This window comes from Entelurus aequoreus, linkage group LG23 (genome assembly GCF_033978785.1).
Source record: "Entelurus aequoreus isolate RoL-2023_Sb linkage group LG23, RoL_Eaeq_v1.1, whole genome shotgun sequence".
Classification (NCBI taxonomy): Eukaryota; Metazoa; Chordata; class Actinopteri; order Syngnathiformes; family Syngnathidae; genus Entelurus; species Entelurus aequoreus.
The window spans coordinates 14,263,375-14,269,953 of NC_084753.1; positions in this window are offsets into that span (position 1 = coordinate 14,263,375).

Genomic DNA, 6,579 nt, shown 5'->3' on the forward strand with positions numbered 1-6,579 from the left:
TTTCTTCATCCACCAAAAAGATATGTAAAATAACAAAACTAACAAGCAAGCAAACAACAAATTTAATCCAATTTCATTCATTTATTTTGGAAAAAAACAAACAACCATAGCATCTTTGATACACCATCACCATCTGAAAAAAACAATAGTAATATTAAAATAAAGTTAAAAAATAAGCATGGTGTATGTCGGAAAACCAGCAGGAAGAAGCAAAAGCTTATCATAACATCACTCAGATATAATAATAATAATAACCTAATTCCTTATCAACAATACAATACATAACAACTAGAGATGTCCGATAATATCGGCCTGCTTTAAAATGTAATATCGGAAATTATCTGTATCGTTTTTTTTATTATCTGTATCGTTTTTTGGTATTTTTATTTTTTATTTTTTTATTAAATCAACATAAAAAGCACAAGATACACTTACAATTAGTGCACCACAAAAGGGTTGTTTCTTTCTGTTATTAATATTCTGGTTCTTACAATATATATCAATATATATCAATCTATATATCAATCTACAATATATATCAATATATATCAATACAGTCTGCAAGGGATACAGTCCGTAAGCACACATGATTGTGCGTGCTGCTGGTCCACTAATAGTACTAACCTTTAACAGTTAATTTTACTCATTTTCATTAATTACTAGTTTCTATGTAACTGTTTTTATATTGTTTTACTTTCTTTTTTATTCAAGAAAATGTTTGTAATTTATCAATCTTATTTTATTTTATTAATTTTTTAAAAAAGGACCTAATCTTCACCATACCCTGTTGTCCAAATTAGGCATAATAATGTGTTAATTCCACGACTGTATATATCGGTATTGGTTGATATCGGTATCGGTAATTAAGAGTTGGACAATATCGGAATATCGGATATCAGCAAAAAGGCCATTATCGGACATCCCTAATAACAACCTTATATAACAATATTTGGTATATATTTTACAGGATACATATTGTACATAAGTACATCTATGAATACTCACAATGACAAACATTGTCATTTTTTAAATAAATACATTAGGGCTGCAACAACTAATCGATTAAATCGATTAAAATATTTTATTAAAATAGTTGCCGATTAATTTAGTCATCAATTCGTTGGATCTATGCTATGCGCATGCGCAGAGTTTTTTAAATTTATTTATGTATTTATTTATTTTTTAAATAAACCTTTATTTATAAACTGCAACATTTACAAACAGCTGAGAAACAATAAACAAAATAAGTATGGTGCCAGTATGCTGTTTTATTTCAATAAAATACTGGATAGGATAGAAATGTAGTTTGTCTCTTTTATCCGATTATTAATCGATTAATTGAAGTAATAATCGACAGATTAATCGATTATCAAATTCATCGTTAGTTGCAGCCCTAAAATACATTATTTTATGTTTCCCCCTCCTTGTTGTACCTATCAAAAACAAACACAAATACCAAATAATAAAATGTAGTAAAGATAATATACAGAAACACAGTAGTGAACAAGTTATTTAACAGTAGGTCTGGATTAGTTTTTGCCTCATCCCTCACTTAAAGCGTGAGTGACTAATACACTACTATGGTGTTTCCTCCATGTGAAGACTTGATAAGGCCAAAAGAGAGATGATACACTATTATCTGTTCACAGATGCTACCTGGTGGTTGTTTGAGCACACTGCAGCTAGTTTTGGATAAATTAACCAACACCCACTCCTTAATGCTTCAGCGTCACACACAGGATTCTCACAGGAATGAGGCCAAACCGAATCCAGACCTACTGTAATAGTTTTACAATCCATGTCCTGTATGTGAAGATAATGTGCGGCAGGGTTATTTATAACGCAGAGTAAGCACTTTTAAGTACAAAGTGCTACACATTTACAACTCCCTTCTCCTTTAACTTTTAAACAAGCTTTTTGGTGACAGGTACTTGATGACAACGACACTTCTTCACGGAACTCCACCAGCAAACTGCTGACGTGGAATTACAGTAACAAAAAAAAAAAGCTGTCATTGTCAAGCCGCTGAAATGTCACATGACAGCTTCGTGCGACTGCTGCTCACCTTCCTGCAGTGCGCTTTAAAGCAAGCTGACTGCAGCTACAGTAAACAACACTGCACGCCATGTTCACTTGTGCATGCTTATTCTTATTCAAATTGTAAATTCAGCATCAACTACTCACAAATGTACGGTTTTTATTTAAAAAAAAAAAAAAACATTTTTAAGAGGGACATACTGTACATGCCAAAATTATTGATTATATTGCGAGTTCATTCGATTTTTGGAACATGCCAAGACCCAATAATAGATAAGCGCTTGGCCAAAAATGGCACCAGGCCACACTTTGGACCCCTCTGATATATAATACACACTTTATAGTCTTGTGTATTAAAATGATTCCTTTCAACCCTAATTATTAGGGGAGCACACAAAAAATGATTCACATCCAAAACACAATTCCTATTCATCCCGATTTTAAATCTATTCATAATTTTTTTTTAAATCTAATAAGAAATGCAATACATTTACAAAAATGTGTGTGTGTGTGTGTGTGAGAATGCATTTTTAGAATACATTTTTAAGCCATTTCAATGTCACCAGACCAGAAGGCGCTTTTCTAACCTGTACCTTGTTTTGAATAGTTGCATTATAATTATTATACTAAATAATATATTGCGAGAACCGGTTTGAATTGAGATTTGTGTTGAATCAAGAATCGATTCTGATTCGAATTGTCACTCCAAGAATCGGAATCATATTGAATTGTTAGGTGCCCAATACTTATTATGTTAAGAGTTTCAGGTGAGCTGGAGCCTATCCCAGCGGATTTAGGGCGTACACACCAAGGCTATTCAACTGGCAACTCGCTAACCCAATCTGGCTCAGAGGAATGATACCATACCGGCCTGCAAATTCAGTTCAAAACTTGGGGGACAAACATTTTTGCAGCAAATTCTCAAAAACCCTAGAGTGCTCATGTTGCATAGAGCATTGTTTCTTAACCATAGGGCCCATTGCTGGGCCACGAGCGCCCCTAAAGGGCCACTAAAAATATATTCGACTTTACAGTCGCAAATGTATGATATTATTATTATTATCGATACGGTGTTGAATAAACTAACTGTAAACAGTAGTGTTAATATGGAGTCATATACTCACAACATATATCCATAACCTACGCAGATTTCTTCTAAATGGGACCTATGATGATATGAATCCACATTTAAAACACTTCCCTTCCTTGTAATCCAGATTAGTGTTTCTTAACGATAGGGCCTGGACCCGTTGTTGGGCCCAGGCCAACATATATCTGTTTCTCAGCTGTGGTCCCTATGAGCCATAGCAGTACTCAGCTGTAATACACTTTCCCACCACACATGGCAGTAATGACAATATCAAACAAACAGAAGAAGTCTGGAGTCGTAGAGAAGTTTCTTGAACGCAAAAAATATGACTCATGTGCTGAAGCTGTATTTTCATTTGCACATTAATGTTAATGACAGTTCAGTTATTGATCATTAATTTTGTTTATTTATTTAATTAACATAATTATATGTAGTATATGTGGTTAGTAATTCTAACTTCTTACCAGCCTGACCTAAGCTCAAGGTTTATATGTTAAATAAATAATAATATTTGTGATTAACACATTGTTTCATATTTTGACAAGGTTGTAAACTGTAAGTAGGTTAGGTATAATTACAGAATACCAATAAAATCAAGAGTAAGATTCCTAAGGCAGTGTTGATATTTGAGTTGGCCCCAGCCCCTTCTGTAGTGGAAAAGTTGGGCCCCGAGGTCAAAAAGATTTAGGACCATTGGTATAGAGCAGTGCTTCTCAAGTATTTTCTATTACGCCCCCCTAGGAAGAAGAAAATATTTCGGGACCCCCTCCCACTGTCCACCGTAACTATAAATAGTAGGGATGTCCGATAATGGCTTTTTGCCGATATTCCGATATTGTCCAACTCTTTAATTACTGATACCGATATCAACCGATACCGATATGAACCGATATATACAGTCGTGGAATTAACACATTATTATGCCTAATTTGGACAACCAGGTATGGTGAAGATAAGGTACTTTAAAAAAAAAACTAAAAAAAACAAAACATTTAAGATAAATAAATTAAAAACATTTTCTTGAATAAAAAGAAAGTAAAACAATATAAAAACAGTTACATAGAAACTAGTAATTAATGAAAATTAGTAAAATTAACTGTTAAAGGTTAGTACTATTAGTGGACCAGCAGCACGCACAATCATGTGTGCTTACGGACTGTATCCCTTGCAGACTGTATTGTTATATATTGATATATAATGTAGGAACCAGAATATTAATAACAGAAAGAAACAACCCTTTTGTGTGAATGAGTGTGAATGGGGGAGGGAGGTTTTTTGGGTTGGTGCACTAATTGTAAGTGTATCTTGTGTTTTTTATGTTGATTTAATAAAAAAATTAAAAAAACGATACCGATAATAAAAAAAAAACTATACCGATAATTTCCGATATTACATTTTAACGCATTTATCGGCCGATAATATCGGCAGGCCGATATTATCGGACATCTCTAATAAATAGTATACTTTGTCTATAAAACTGTTATAACTATACCTCAGCATAGCATTTGTAAGCTTATTAACATTAAAGTCAACAACACAACGGTCTTTCCTTGTCTCCCACCGTGGTTACAGTGAAGCCAAGTGCTGCATACACTTCATCATATTCTGGTACGGCAAAAAAAGCATGTTCCCCAAGGCCCCCCCCCCCGACAACGCACCGTGCCCCCCCCCCCCCCCCCCCCCCCCCCCCCCCCCCCCCAAGTGGCCCCGCTGGTATAGAGGAACCTGGACTACTGTAAACACATTGAGAGATCCTTGTATTGGCATTTTCACCTTGCTAGCCAACATAGGAAACTGGGGTCCAAACTTGTAATTTAAATAACAACGGAGTTCCTCAAGGCATTCCTTTAAGCCCTCCTCTTTTTGGCGTTACACATTGTTTTTGTAATGTGATTTATGTAACTAAGATGCAGCTCGTTTACTTCAGATGCAGTCAGTAGTAGAGATGTCCGATATCATCGGACTGACGATATCCATCCATCCATTTTCTACCGCTTATTCCCTTCGGGGTCGCGGGGAGTGCTGGAGCCTATCTTAGCTACAATCGGGCGGAAGGCGGGGTACACCCTGGACAAGTCGCCACCTCATCGCAGGGCCAACACAGATAGACAGACAACATTCACACTCACATACACATTATCGGCCGATAAATGCTTTAAAATGTAATATCGGAATTTATCGGTATCGGTTTCAAAATTATCGGTATCTGTTTCAAAAAGTAAAATTTATGACTTTTTAAAACGCCGCTGTGTACACGGACGTAGGGAAAAGTACAGAGCGGCAATAAACCTTAAAGGCACTGCCTTTGCGTGCCGGCCCAGTCACATAATATCTACGGCTTTTCACACACACAAGTGAATGCCACGCATACTTGGTCAACAGCCATACAGGGGACACAGAGGGTGGACCGTATAAACAACTTTAACACTGTTACAAATATGCGCCACACTGTGAACCCACACCAAACAAGAATGACAAACACATTTCGGGAGAACATCCGCACCGTAACACAACATAAGCACAACAGAACAAATACCCAGAACCCCTTGCAGCACTAACTCTTCCGGGACGCTACAATATACACCCCCCGGTACCACCTACCCCGCCCAACTCAACCTCCCAAATTCCAAGCTGCTGTTTTGAGGCATGTTAAAAAAAAAAAATGCACTTTGTGACTTCAATAATAAATATGGCAGTGCCATGTTGGCATTTTTTTTCCATAACTTGAGTTGATTTATTTTGGAAAACCTTGTTACATTGTTTAATGCATCCAACGGGGCATCACAACAAAATTGGGCATAATAATGTGTTAATTCCACGACTGTATATATTGGTATCTGTTGATATCGGAATTGGGGAATATCGGATATCGGCAAAAAAGCCATTATCGGACATCTCTAGTCAGTAGTCATTTGTTCAATTTCTTTAGTTATACTAGTGGCGTTCCTCAAGGTTCCATTTTAGGGCCTTTCTTTTTCATCATTTGGGCTATTTACTAATGCCCAGTTAAAAAAATCAGATTTTTAAAAACACTTAAGTGCTGTCATAGAGATGATCTCTGACTAGCTTTTTTTTTTGCAGAAGGTCCTTAAAAACGGCAGAGCGCTCATGTAACTCTGACAAAATAATCAAACGTCTACTTTTGAGGACGCTGGTTCTTCTGAATCTACAAAATAAGACAAATAGTGAAGGGTTCTGTAAATGTGGCCCCCAAGACTAGTTGAATATCCCTGCTGTACACCCTGGAGTGGTCGTCAATCACAGGGCTCACGACTCCCATTCATGCCGTCACTGAGTGGGCTTTGAACACGCCCTTTAATTAACCTAACGCGCATGTTTTTAGGACTGAGTGGCGAAACTGGACGAAACCTACGCAAACACAGGGGAAAAAAATGCCCGATTTTTCCCTTCTTGACTGATTGCCATCCTAGTGTGATGAATTAAGTGGCATT